This window comes from Octodon degus, unplaced genomic scaffold (genome assembly GCF_000260255.1).
Source record: "Octodon degus isolate 3935 unplaced genomic scaffold, OctDeg1.0 scaffold00159, whole genome shotgun sequence".
Lineage (NCBI taxonomy): Eukaryota > Metazoa > Chordata > Mammalia > Rodentia > Octodontidae > Octodon > Octodon degus.
The window spans coordinates 665,327-679,899 of record NW_004524735.1 but is presented as its reverse complement, the minus strand read 5'-3'; the positions used below and the strand labels follow the sequence as shown (position 1 = coordinate 679,899).

Here is a 14,573-nt window from a genome sequence, read left to right as displayed (position 1 = left end):
TTCTTTTCTTTCACAAAAAAGCAAAGTATGCCTAACTTTCTTTTCATTGTTCTAAGAGAAACAGGCAGCATAAGTGACACCACTAGAATATATTTTAAAATAATTTGAAACAATGTAATGGTTACTTTTTAGAAATACAGAAATACAAAGTATTTCTACAAATACTTTGAATTCTTTGGCTTCCTCTTATGAGTCTTTTCTTTGTTCTTTATTTGTATATATACATATACACATTTAGACATTTTTACTGTGCTTATGTAAAATTTTACAATAAATTCAAACTTGGAACTCTGCCCTAAATACTTTTCTTAGGTTTGTGGTTTTTTTTTTTTTTATCACAATAGGGGCATCATATTCCTCACAAATAAATAACAATTTAGATTTCATGACCAATCAGAAAATGCAGTTTGCTCTTAATAAATCAATGTGCCTAGTCATTCTTGACTTGAGTTCAATACTAAAGTTAATGGGCTAGTTTGCTATATAGTTAAAAAGAAAAAAATTAAATATCCTTTCATATAAATTTCAAAATATTTGTGTGTGAAAAGGAACAGATCAGATATTTTACCACATCTTCTTTCATGTGACAGGTAATGAAATGATATATGTAGCTAAATATTTTCACTGCATTTGCTAAAATGAATTAGATAATCAATGATCACCAGTTCCAGGAGAACAGGCACTTTGGACTTTTGCTCAATAATATATCACAAAGTTTCAGAATACAGAAACATTCTGTATTCTGTATTCAGAAGTGACATTCAGAAGACATTGTTTGAAACAATATAAAATAGATGAGACTACTTCAGAATACTTTACTGAATTTCTTGTACATCACAGTTACTATTACATTACAAAAATGTAGATCTACTTTTAGTACTTTGTCTCTTAATATATATGTTCCTTCTTCATTTTGAACCTCTTTTTTGTTTCTTTTTTCCTAAGTCTTTACATCAGTCACTTGACTGTAAATCACATGAAAATCACCATAAGGTGCATGATTCAGAACTTGTGGTAGCCTATTATTCTTTCAAAGAGCATGCCCAGTGCTTCCCACACACATTTCCTTAATATTTACACAACACGAACTTTGTATTTTGTAGCCAGGACTGTCTATTGGGGAAAGCCCCTTCTCTCCACCCCCCATTGGCTCCTCTGGCCAGATCACTCAGGTGGTGTAAAGTAGGTGACAAATCAATAGCAGCAGATCCATTTTACTTTTCTTTCAATTACAAAGAAACAAACAGCTACTGAGTAGAAAACAGAAGAGCTAAGGGCTTAGAATGTAAACCGTCAATACCTAAAGGCTGTCTGTGTTGTGCTGATTTGGTTTGTCTGTACCCTTGCTTGGGGGAAATACAGCTTGGAAAATATACTTAGGACCAGTTTGCTTTGGGCTTCTACTAGCAACTTGTAATCTCAGGTTTTGAAAGGCTGAGCTGTTATTAGCCATATAAGATACTAAAATTGAACACACACATGTCTGGAAATATTGATGCCTTGCAAGCAGATAAGCCTTGGTCATTATGCAATGTTCTCTTCCTTTTTTTTTTTTTCTTTTTTTGTATTTTTTAGGGTAGGGTCTACAGGGTGGTCAGGGTCTCACTACTGGATCAGACTCGTAGTGATCTTCCAGTTTACAGCTTCCCAAGAGCTGGGATTACAGGTGTATGCCACCACGCCCAGACTCAATTGCCCTTTCAGAGCACCCTGGGGGCAGAGCCTGCGCTGCAGGCCCAGGGATTGAACCCTCAGCCCCTGTGCCTGCTTGCAGGAGCTTTAATCCACTGAGCTATTTGGCCAGCCCCAGTGTTCTCTTTCGTTACATAGTTCTTATCTTGATAAATTTACCCGATGCTGCAATAGTTACAAAAACTACCCCATGACAAGTATTGCATGGCTTTTAAGTATTTCACTCAACGTATCTGCATCATTTTAGCAAATATATCTTCATGTGTGTGGGTTGTGTTTTCATTTTATTCAACAGATTACCAGCATAAAAATTTTTAAAGATGAAAAGGTCTAATAAACTCTTCTGTCCCTTTGACATTTGTGATTTTGCTCTATTTAGTAAAGCTTTATCTGAAGTGGTGAGAATCACCCTGTATCATATTTAGAAGACACAGTCTTAATTCTTGCAAGGTATATTGAGGCTCATACTATGGATCTATTTGGGGTTCACTTTTCATGTGACATTTACTAGTGCACCAACTTTGCATGTCTCCCGGTGGTGTCCAGTATTGCATACATGACTTTGGCTTTGAAAAACGGCTCTCCTCTCTTTCATGGTAAGGTCACGGTGCTTCGTCTAAGATCAGCTGACAACAATGCCAGGCCTATCTTTCTGGTCAACTCTAGTTTGATTATTGTATATTTATAGTGTGTTTTAGAATCAGGAATGTAATTTTTCCACTCTCTCTCTTTTTTTTTTTTTTCCTGTGGTGGGGATTGAACTCAGGACCTTGAGCCTGCCAGGCACGCACTTATTCTACTGAGCTATTTCCCTGGCCCTTTATTTCTTCTTTCTATGTCCTGCATTGTGTATTTCTATGTGCATGTTAAGTTCATCCTTTGTATTTTAAAAATAAAATGACCTCTTATTTCTGTAGGTATAATACTGTCTCTGTGCACCCACTATAGCCTTAAATGGTAAATATTTAATGTCCTATGACAGTAAATCCTTTAACGATCTGTAATAGTAAATCTTTAATGACCTATGATTTTGCAGGTATAATGTTGGATCTGTGAGCTATTACAATCTTAGCATTAAATATTTAAGCAGTATATTCTTAATGGTATTGAATCAAGTCTTTCATTTTATGTTAAAAGTTTCTGGATAGGGTATATAAATATAGTATATTTCATGAAAATTCAATTCTTCACAACTTTATAACAAATTGAGTATCCCAATTATTTTATTTGAGTTTTGTTGTTTTGTATATTTTATCTCTCTAAATTTTCCATGTTTTTCTTTGAATGACTTACAACAAGATTAATATTCATTATAATATATTTAACTGCTATTTTTCTGGTAATTAGGTTTTTATGAATTATCTCTCTTCTAGTTGTATATCATTCTTTTCTCTTTGCCATGCTTTGTAATTTTTTTATTTTATTAATTTTATTGAGAAACAAATAGCAATGATACAGTTTCAAAATCGATTAGTAGTACAGTTTCAGTAATTAATACATTGCATATTGTTGTCTTCTTAGTGGTTATTCATAGTACAAGAGGCAGACATGATATACAGCTAATTTCTCTTAATTCAGTGAGAAGAAAGATTTGTACTAACAGTGTTTGAACAGGATATCATGCTTTGTAATTCTCAACTGATTATTATCATTGCCTTAGAATTTGGGCTCCAGGCCTGGAGATGTGCCTCGTGGCAGGGCCTCTGTGGTGCTGTGGGTTTCAGGCTTCAGTTTTCTTCACTAAACAAAAAAAGAAAAGAAAAAAAAATTTTATTCTCTCTCTGGCTACTGCCTATCTAATATATTATCTATCTATCTGTCTATGAATCTATCTATCTATCTCTCCCTATGTTTTTCTTTTCCTAATTAAAGATTTGTGAAAAAGATTCAAACTGCATGACCTGCTCTTAAATTATTTATTTAGTGTGTTTAGTACAGGGTCTACAGAGTCTCACTACATAGATCAGACTCAGTGATCCTCCTGTTTTCAGCTTCCAAGAGCTGGGATTATAGGCTTATGCCACAACGGCCAGTCTCAATCACCATCTCAGTGCACCCCAGAGCTGGAGTGGCACAGGCAGGCCGGGATCGAACCCCAGTTCCTGCGTCTACCTAAGCAGGCGATTTAATCCCCTGAGCGCTCTGGCCGGCCCTAAATTTTCAAGAATACATCTAGTGTCCTCTTGAATTCGTGAATATTTCCTTAAATTCTCCACCCTCTGGGTTTCATCAAACCTGACCACTCACATTTGAGGCTATACTTTCTGATTTACCTGTATCCTGTAATCTCATAACTAACAACTCCTGACTCTTCACTTGTTCTCTGGCTGAAGATGACCCTGGCCCAGCCAGGATCCTGCAGTTTGTTAGTGGCCTGGATAGCAACTGCAGTTCCAGTTCCTGTTACTTTTGTTTCTTAGGAACAGCTGGTCACCTTGATGTACAGCTGGTCACTGGGACACACACCATAGGAACCTGTCCCCAGTTGACAGGCCATTCTGCCCCTGCACTATCTGCTTGCATAGCTCTTAAACCGCTAGAGATTAGGGCTTGATTTTTCTGGGAATGATTGTAGTCTGTGGCTGTCAGCACCAGTAAATCTGACTCTAAATCCTGGGTGCTGCTTTGGTGTTTCTGCTTGCTGATACATGACTTCACTGAGCAGGACTTAAGGGCTTTTCTAAACTCCTTATTGTTATACATAAAAGAATACCTGTGGGGCAAGGTATTAAAAATGCTGTATGTAGTTTCCACTTCTCATGACAGGAAAGTGCAAACAGCCAGATGCCAGCAGTGGAGACACCACTGAGAAGTGAAAATGGTGTACACTTGCTCTGCTAGTGAGTGTAAAAGGTTACTCTCTCCAAAACCTAGGTGGCAGGGTCCCCAAGCTCACCTTCATTATGCAGCTAGGAGGAAGCGTAGACTGTTGCTCTGCTCTACTCCACAGCACTGACTTGCTTGTAGAATTTAAGCTACTACGAATATAAAAATTATGATGTAAAATATTAATTTCTATGAGTGTAATTAGAATAAACCAGGATTTATTATAAATTATAGTATGATTTTATTTGAGTTAATTTTGCATAGTTTTTTCAATGTCCCAAATTTGATCCTGTATATGGATCTTTAAGTAGCATAAACTTTTACTAAAATTTCATGTAAATTTAAATACTAATACGTGCGAATGTAAAGAACCATCAGTCTGTGTTACTGTAAGAATCCAGGGTGATTACCCTAGGTTCCACTCTAGCAATGTGGACATTCCAACTACTTGTAGGGAAGAAATTACATGAAATTATGATGACCAAGAATCTATATTTCTATTGAAAATTCATTTGTTAATTTTAAATATATTTATAAAGCAGGAAGTACAATGAGACAACTAATTAAATAGTCTTTTATTTAACCTTCATCAAAAGGCATAGTGGATATTTTTTACAATGTAATTATAGTGTGTACAACTCACTGACCAAGAGTTATGTTCATAAAGGTTTGTATTCAACATAAAATGTATTATTGTCAAGTATCTGTTATATCATAAATTAAAGTCTATATTTTAAAAAATGCGAATAATAACACTGCATAGTTTTAAAAGTATTTGATCTGACACCTCAAAACATGCAGTTATTATTAATTCTTGGAGATTTGTTTTTCCTTTGCTTATGTGCAGATAGGGAGAGATGCTTATTATAGGTCACTAAATAACACCGATAGTCAAATACTTCTTTAAAATTCTATTTTATTTCATTTGAAGAATATCTAAGAGGCATATGACTAATGAAGGACATTATAAAATTCTCTAATTTAATGGTCAAACATTTAAGAACTGATCCAAAAGAAATATCCATCTCTGTGAAGTAAACCTAAGGTTTTCCTTTTGCCTCTGTCTGCAGTAAGAGAGCATATAAGCTCAATAGTCAGCATTGCTGCCTTTTATTTCCTAGTCTGACATAAAACTTTCCTCTTTCTCTCCACCTTTATTTTGACTATCATCTAATTATGGATAACTCACTGTATTTTATCTTTATAAGTATACGTAGTTCAATGACTTTCTCCAGTGTTATTGGAAGAATATGCGATATATCATCATTTTATAAGTCTATTATTAATACTGTTCTTTGACAATAGCCATTTCATAACATTTAGAACTGTTTTCTGGTTTACATTTTTAAGTTACCAGGCAGAGATAGCATAGTTAAAGCAGTACCATCTGTTCTGGAAAAGCTAAGGTCACGTTGGCACTCTGGGATCTCCTCGGGACGCACCCAGCGTCTGGAGCTTCCTTTGTTAAGCACCTACGCCATCAGGTCTAAGTGACCACCATGATCTTAGTGATTCAGCAGAGTTGGTGACATGAATACCATAAAGCAGGCAGCGCACCTGGGACAAGTGCTCAGGTATTTTGCCTACTTTCAGGTAGGTACACAAGAGGCACTGGCTATGACAGTGTTTGGGTCCCATCCCAGAATTAGAGACCAACGTGCTTCGGGGACCTTCCTAACGCTAAACATATCCTGGCTAATGAGTTAATGCTGAGGAGCAGACCTTACACTTCTGGGGGACATCTACATCATTCTAGCATCCTTATGTTCACCACCTATTGTGACTTTCAGACAATTTTTGAGGAATGAGCAAACTAATAAGTTAATGAAGGAGAAAACAGAGAGGGAATCGCAATGGAGAAGCCACATTATGATTTGGGCAGGAAGAGCTATGGTTCTCTGCTGTATTTACACTTATAAAGTCACTGAACCGTGAAGAGTAAACAGGTTCATTTTAGTGATAGCTACCGCTACAGAATTCGTGTCAAACACTCAAACGTCTCCCTACTCTTCTCATGCTGCATCATTAGCCAATAACAGGCAGTGACGTTCCATGCACAAAATGCAAAGCGCTTTGCCTTAATCCATCTCCTACTCTTGTTTTACCTTTTAGACAGTAGAGAGAGGTGGAGCCATTTAATCTGTGATAGCAAGTATAAAATATTCTAAATTTAATTTTAGAACAAGGTATAAAATCTGAAAATATTTACTGTGTGGGTGCCTTTTCACTGATGGTGACGCAAATCGCACATTTAAGTAATCAGAGACATAATGGTCTTTTAATATTTTTATTTTTTGATTGACATTTGTTAATAGTGCATCTCCCTGGCCAGTGTCCTAGTGTAATTTATTACAGAGTGTATCAAGTCCACGCCTACCACCTGCTTTCCAAGCCCTGCTATTTATATTCTATATTCAGGTAAACCCTTCAGCTTCCATATACCAGAGAGAGAGTGGTATTTTTCATTGTTATTCTTCTTTCACTAAGTAATATTCCATTGTGGATGTACACCATGCTTTCTTTATCAATTGATGAACCCTCAGCTGATTGTACATATTAGGCATCATGAAGAGAGCCACAATGAACACGGACATGTAGACATTTCTTTGGTAAGCTGACTTCATTTTCTTTGGCTATACACCCAGAAGCACGATAACTGGATTTTTGTGAACTTCTATTCTATTCTCTGAGTAGCTGTACTAATTTGTATTCTTACCAACAATGTATAAGACTTCTGTTTCAGTGTCATTGCTGTTATTGTCCATTATTTCTTATTTTCCTTATAGTAGACTTCAAAGCAAGGTGTAGCTCAAATCTCATTGTAGTTTAGACTTAGATTTCCCTGATAGTTTATGACATTAAGAAAATTTCACTTATTTGTTGTAACTTATATTGTTTCAAGAAGATTTTATTGAGATCAACACTTCCTTTCTAATGGAATAAATATTTCTCCTATTAAATGTTTTGTTTCTTACATTTTACATATTACATATTAAATTTGTCTCAGATGGAGGGTTCACAAATTATTTTTCCCATTTGGTAGGTGTCTCTTCATGAAATTATGTTTCCTCTTTCAAATTTTTTAATTTCATGGAATTCCATTTTCTATTGTTGCTGTGATTTGGGGAACAGATGTAAAAATTCATTGCAGGGTCAAATAGCTCATCAGATTAAAGCGCCTGCAAGCAGGCCCAGGGGTCAGGGGGTCTGATCCCCTGGCCTGCAATGCCTCACCCTCACCTGGGCACACTAAGATGCAATTGAGACTGGGCATGGTGATGTAAGCCTGTAATCCCAGGGTTTGGAGGCTGTAAACAGGTGGATCATTATGAATCCAATGCAGCAGTGAGGCCCTGAACACTCTGTAGATCCTTCCCTGAAATACCAAATAAATAAATAGAACAATTCATTGCCTACGCCAATATTTGCAAGTGTTTCTGTTAGGTTTTCTCTTTGAAGTTTTATAGCATCAGATTTGCATTTGGTTTATAATCCTGAGATAACACTTGTGGAACACAAAAGATAAGGCTCAAATTTCACTATTTTGATTGCAGAGGTGCAGCTTTCATAGCACTGTTTTTTGGAGAGGTTTCTTTTCCTTAGGTGCAAAATGTTTGAAATAATGTGGCATATGACTCAGAAAATTCTTAGGTAGTTAACAGAATTCACTATGCTTTCTGACATGTTAATGTCGCATTGTCAAAACTAAACTATCATCACCATCAACATTGCCCTATTTATCAAAACTTTAGCATTGGTTTGAAACTATGACCACGCTAGAGATCTTGCTTGGGTTTCACTAATTGGTATAATATTAAGTTTGTATGATATTCTCACACCCCAAAATGTGTAGCTGCTCAGTTTTCATGCTTAGTTTGCAGTCATTGAAACTGAAATTTGGCAAATACCATGGAGAGATAGCATACTTCTCAGCAAAATACCAAGGACACAGATCAAAGCACTTAGAAAACACAAAAATTATATTTAAATTATGTCTTACACTCTTCCAAATTCATAAAGTGTTTAAGGCAGAGTATTTCTGTTCATTTTCTTTCTTTCTTTTTTCTTTATTTTTAGTAAAAGGTCTACAGGGTCTACAGGGTCTCACTATGAAGATCGGATTCATACTGATCTGCCTGTGTTCAGCCTCCCAGGAGCTGGGACCACAGATGCACGTCACCAGGTCCAGTCTCAGTTGCCCTCTGGGCACTCCCAGGGACAGGACCAGCACACCAGGCCTGGGGATTGAACTTCCGGCTGCTGCATCTGCCTAAGCAGGTGCTTTAATCTGCTGAGCTATTTGGCTGGTCCTCTCTGTTTACTTTCATTGCCCTGTCCTTGCTCGCTCGCCTCTTCCACTGATAGCATTTCATGCTGTTCCTTTCATCACCAGCTGCAATAACACATAATTGCTTGAGGAATTCATGACTGTCCACTAAGTCACCGAGCTGAATGCTTTGTTGCTCACAACACTGACCCTGACCTCATCGGGGGCTGATTTCAGAAGTTTATGGAAGAAACTGTGCAAAAGCAGAAATGTGAGCTGAAAGGGGTATAATTAGGTCTAATGTTGCATACATTATGTTCTTAATAATGGCCAAGAGCTGCAAAACCTAGAAACTATATTTGTGTATCCTTCAACATTTCAAAATATTTCGGTGTCATTGGTTGGTTTGCCCTGTAAAATGCAACCCTTGGGCACTTTGGTGAGAACATAAAATTTCACAATATCTTTTGAAATGGCCAGCCAGATAGCTCCGTAGACTAAAATGCCTGCTTAGGCAGGTGCAGGGACTGGAGGATCCCTGGTGTGCCATGCTGTCCCTGCCTCCAGTGTGCACTGTGATTGCAAATGAGACTAGGTGTGGTGGCGTGCTCCTATAATCCTAGTGCTTGGGAGGCTGAAAACAGGAGTATCACTCTGAGTTCATCTATGTGGTGAGACCCTATAGACTCTGTACTAAATACATAATAAAATAAATAAAAAAATCAATATATTTTGAAAATCAGTTTATTTTTGTCTAGTATTAAAATGTATAAGAGATAATCTGGGCATAGTGGCACACACCTATAATCATAAAACTCCAGAGGCTGAGGCAGGAGGATCCTTGAGAGTTTGGGACCAGCCTGGGCTGCAAAGTGAGCTCAAGGCTGAACTGCATGATGAAGCCCTATGTCAAAAAGAGAAAAATGACAACAACAAAAAATGATCATGGTTTCCTAATATATTTACTGTAATAAGATAAATGAAAACAACACATACATGCAATGATGATTACTTTGGGAAAATTCTTCTATTATTTTGTATTTTATTTACTAATGCCACTGAAATAATTTCCTGAAACTTTGGGAATGTCTAGAAGATTAGCTTCCATTCATGATTCACTAATAAAGTGTAACACACACCTTGCTATGTCTACATCGGTATACTGTTCTTCAGAAAGGCCGGCTCCCCACATCCCGAGTTCTGGACCTGCCGCTGCATGTAGCTCAAAGCCCCATCCCCTTCCTTTGCCATCCACTCTCTTCTGCAGCGCCAGCCTGCCTCTGTATCTCACTAGCCACATCTTCCTCATGTTCATCCCTGCAGTGTTGAGCAGGTGCTCATATACCTAACATAAGTGGATTTTGTTTTTATTCTGCTCTTCAATCTATTTTTAATCACCCAAAAGCACTGTTTATTTTGCCTTCTCATTTCTTGAGCAAACATTATCTCTAATGAATAATTTGCTTGGCTTTTTCTACATCTCTCTGATATGTAGTAATGTTTTTCTTGCAGGCTGATACGTTTAAAAACTATTGTATTGACTGAGCTACAATAAATAGACTACAGAAGCAAGTGTACGAAAAAAATTTTAAAAAGCAAGTGTACAGTAACACAACTAATAGAATAATTTGCATGATTTGGGAAGTTATTAGATGGGAAACTCTGTGATTATTGTCTTGTGGCTCTGAGGATGCACAGCAAATATCAAAAGGAGAAGAATGGGGGCTCCCTGAGTCCTGGTGATATAACTGAGTTATAATAGCCGACACCTCTGCTTCTTTTACATTTTGACGTTTTTCAGTGTGAAAAAGTAAATCTTTGGAGTCTACATTCCTTACTAGGAGTTTATATAGCTGACAAGCAAAGTATAGCAAATGTCAGGCATGTTAGTAGTAAAGGGGAATGTAGTTTAGAACAGTATTTAAAATTACAACAAAGCACAAGCTCTCACCCTGTTCATCTCCAAGCTGTGCACATAGACAGGGTCCATCGGAGATCAAGTGTACTTTGGGAAACAATTGTTCTGTCCTAAATGCATGCACTTATTTTCCTGTACAATTTCCTAAACAATATTACATAAAGGCTATTTCTGTGTCATTTGCTTTGCCTTTGGCATTCTATGTAATACGGGAGTGATTGGAAGGCATGGAAGGAGGTTAGCAGGTTGTATGCCAATTACGCCGGTTTCCATGAGGGACTTGATTATCCACAGACTTTGGTACCTGGGAGGGCGGCGTGAGAAGTGGTTCTCCATTCATGCTGAGGGGCATCTGCATTCCATTTTCATAAATCTATAGAAGCACAAAAAGTGGAGACGTTTTGATTCAAAAGTTCCACGAGCACCCGAGGCAGGCTCATTCCAGAAGGAGATTTTCACATGGTGCTTTCCAGGCTAAAAAGGAACAGACCAGGAAATGAATGCAGTGAGAAGGAGAAAATGCAACCAAGGACAGAGGAAGAGGACCACAGGGGCAGGCTGCGTAGCACAGGACGGGAAGATGCTGTCTGTGCACCCATGCACAGGTGTGCTTGTGTGAGTCTGTGCAAGTGTGAGTGCGGGAGAGCAGAGATGCAGACACGGCGAGACAGAGAGATGGAGTCAAGAGATCACCAGTGAGCATTTCAAGTGTGCACAGTTAAGGGCATGGACAGAACATCACTGCCGACGATGTTTTGAGGAACTTCTTGTGCAGGACCCAGAGATTTTCAGTTATCCATAACATAAAAGCATGTGGACGAAGAGCAATGAGATCAGCTCGACTGTATTTTTGATTTGTTGTTCTGTAGCCTTGCGGAGGATGCACTGGTGAGTAACAGGGTGTCTGTGAAGGACCCGGATGGAGAAAAGTGGTGGGCTAGGGGTGTGGAGAACAGCTCTGAAGCTGTTAGCTGCTCATTGAGCTCTGGGGATAGAGCTAAGTTGACGCACAGAGAATGAGCAAGCAGCGACAGGACAGGAATGCTCCACTGTGAGGGGATGTTTCATCATTCTTCATCTTTCTTGGCATACTTCACAATTAAAAAGGCCCCTCCATCTCCAGCGCAATGTCATTTATGTTGATTGGTCCTGGAAAGCTGTCCCTGTACTGGTTGCTTGTTGAAGCACTTTTCTCAGACCTAATTTCCAGGACCACTTTCTTTAAAGTGCATCTTGCTCTCCAAATAGCTCAACAAACAAGCAAACAAATAAGCTTGTTGTGTGTTGTGTTCCCAAAGCAGCACAAAATTTTACAGATTGTATTTAAGTAAAATGTTATGCAATTTATTGTTTTATGAGCCTGGATGGTCCATTATTCCTGTTATGCAGGCCGACAAAGTCTGGTCAAAACATTGTCACCCAGTAAGTATGTTATGGTTTAAATCTCAATGTCCCCCAAAGCCTCCTGAGGTCGAAGGTGGGGCTTTGGCGGTGTTTGCATAACGGGGCAGAGCACTCACCAGCAGTTTCATTCACAGATGAATTTATAGCTAGATGTGATGTTAGGAGGTGAAGTCTGGTCATAAGAGGTAGTCACTGCAGACCTGGCCCAGGAAGGCTTATTCCTCTGGCCCCTCCCTGGATTCTCCTCCTGCTGCCACACCAAGAGCAACTCTTCTCTCTCAGGCTCCTTTGCCATGGTGCCCTGCCTTGGAGACAGTTAACTATGTACTGAATCTCTACAGACTGGGAGCTCAAATCAAGCTTTCCTCTTCCGAGTGTCAGGTGTCAGCTCTGTTGTCCCAGTGAAGAGGAAAAGTCTAAGACAAAGTGGTTTGTGAAACAAGGACCATGTGAATGCAAGACTCTTTATTACTCTAAAGAACAATGTGTTCTCCAAGGCATTAGGGTTGTGGCAATTTAAATAAGGAATATTCTTTCCATCATGTAGACTTTAATAAGTTGGTAAGAGCAATAACGATCTCTTTGAAAGAATACTGATAATTTAATATCAATGAATGACAGTTTAAGAAGTACTATTTTAGGATAATTATTGGATTGGAAATTTGACAATTATCAGGCACTCAGTTTGCAGAAAATTACCAATGGCTAGACATTTTAATTTCTTTGTATTTGGTTAAAGTGAAATGAAAGAGAATGTTTAAATTTTTGACACACCTGTTTCTGGGAAATACAAAAATTTAAGTTTGTTCTGCATATGTTGTAGGGTAATAATAAGCTTCTTTACTGGAGGGTTAACAACATAAGTTTGCAGACCAAAAATTAGAGAAAAAGAAGGACTGCAGAACAGCTAATGTTTTGGCCCTAACCTTTCAAGGTCAGTGAAGACTCAGGACATAGGAGAACCTATACTGTAACATCATGTAACTCAGTTGTGTCTCAAATTTTCTGATCAAGGAGATTATGGGGCCACAAAGCAATGTAATTGATGATGTAGAGCATGCCTAAGTTGAGTCACAAGGAAAGAAAACATTCTCTCAGGCTTTCACAAAGAGCAAATTGGTCAGGCAATGGCCATGACTCATCCACATGGCTGACACTGACAAAGGATGTGCAAACTATAGTACAGAGTTACAGGATAAATCCTGCGGGGACTTCACTGATCTTATTAGATACAAAAGTTACATTTCTTGTGACATAGGTCTTGCTTTATCTTGGTCTTAACAATCCAGCAGCAAAGTATAAAAACAAGGTATAAAAAGTAAAGCCATATTAATATGCTGAGCTGTGAAAAGCTCAAGTCAACAACTTCTAACATTGCCAGTCCTACGGATAACCCACTACTATTATGGACTACTGGACTATATTGGATTATTTTGCTGAATTCATGCACCTACAATATTTAAATAGCAATGGAATATCCATCTCTAACAAAACTAAACAAAAAAAGGGAATACAGAGAAAGGACCATTTTGTATTTGTGTATACAAATTAGGATAGATATACAGCTACTTTCTCTTAATTCAATGAGCTGAAAGATTTGTAATAATAATATTTGGACAGGATATCATATCTGCATCTTGTCGTATAAATAACCACTAAGAAGATAACAATATGCAATGTATTAATTATTGAAACTGTCCTTTTAATCGGTTTTGAAACTGTCTCATTGCTATCAGTTTCTCAATAAAATTAATAAAAAGGGAGAAATAATATTACTGGAAAGCATTAATTTGCTTTTTAACAAAAAAATTTAAGTTTGTTGCCTTAAAATATAGATGTTTTTCCTTACTGAATTTTGCAAGAGTCCAGGTTCAGCACTAATATTAATGAATGTATACTTAAGCAAGTCTCTTAAACTCTGAATTGTAATTTATTTGTTTGTATAGGGTATTATGATTGATTGCTACAACATCATGCATATAATTCAGGACTTTTTCCTGACATATACCAAAGGTTTTGTAAATAAGTATTACTGCTGTCCTATACTTTCAATATGATGATAAGTAAAAAGCTTTAACCTTACTTGAATTAAATCTTGGTTTGAATTTAATCAAAAGATTTGTTTTCTTCCATTTAATTTAGACTTCTTTCTTCTCATACTTGTACGCAAAACAAAGTTCATACATAATGTCAAATAAGTCTTGAATTTTTCTATTGCTAAATTTTCAGTAACGAGTTTTATATAAGCAATATATTTGTTGATTGCTCCTGAGACATCACCAGTAAGAGAAATAAATTATTTCTAAATGTGTCTTTTTGATAGGAATATGGATTTGATAATTTAAGTATTAATATAAGCATTTATTAATAACAAATTAGTTAAAACTCAGTTGACTACAGCAATATTCTTCATTAAAATACTTCAAAAATATTAAAGTTGTGTTTGATTAATTTAGAGTAATTTTA

At 37.2% G+C, this 14,573-nt stretch overlaps 1 protein-coding gene and 1 pseudogene across 1 annotated transcript in view; one reads left to right on the top strand and one right to left on the bottom strand.

Moving 5' to 3' along the window:
• The window catches only part of Luzp2 (leucine zipper protein 2), a 516,158-nt gene that overhangs the window by 471,261 nt on the left and 30,324 nt on the right, over window positions 1-14,573 (top strand). The window lies entirely within an intron of this gene.
• The window catches only part of LOC105743728, a 6,620-nt pseudogene continuing 2,988 nt past the window's right edge, over window positions 10,942-14,573 (bottom strand).